The sequence below is a fragment of the Apium graveolens genome, chromosome 9 (genome assembly GCF_009905375.1).
Source record: "Apium graveolens cultivar Ventura chromosome 9, ASM990537v1, whole genome shotgun sequence".
Lineage (NCBI taxonomy): Eukaryota > Viridiplantae > Streptophyta > Magnoliopsida > Apiales > Apiaceae > Apium > Apium graveolens.
In genome coordinates this window covers 176338104-176338600 of record NC_133655.1, presented here as the reverse complement: position 1 = coordinate 176338600, position 497 = coordinate 176338104, and the positions used below count along the sequence as shown (strand labels likewise).

General features: G+C 31.2%; 1 non-coding gene across 1 annotated transcript; it reads right to left on the bottom strand.

Moving 5' to 3' along the window:
• Positions 1–423: 423 nt before the first annotated feature.
• On the bottom strand, positions 424–497 carry TRNAV-AAC (transfer RNA valine (anticodon AAC)). The gene has a single exon. It is a non-coding gene; the product is annotated as a tRNA-Val (tRNA).

Below are 497 nucleotides of genomic sequence, written 5' to 3'. Positions count from 1 at the left end.
ACCACTATCCTCTTTTGACTATTATGTGATTAATTGATCAAATTTTGACCGATAATTAAGATAAATTTATGTAATATTTTAATAAACTGAAAAATATGTTTTAAAGAGAATAAAATATATTTTCTAACGATATCAGTTTTAAAATTTATTTAATTATATATTAAGTATAATTTGTGATCAAAATTCAAATGATTTAACCATGACTAGTCAAAAGAGCACGGGAGTATAACATAATGCAAATATCTGTATAGGATAATTCTCTACTTTCCGGAGGATGTGCACGCCTATTTTCTAATTTCCAATAGACTTGTGTAGTTTTTTGTTCCGTTGCTTCCACGACCACGAGTAAAAGATACAGTAACTAATTAACAAAAAAAAAATTCTTGAAAAAAATGAGGGTCAATGGAAAAAACGATACATGAATGGCTTCGCCCGGGCTCGAACCGGGGACCGTCTGTGTGTTAGACAGACGTGATAACCAACTACACCACGAAACC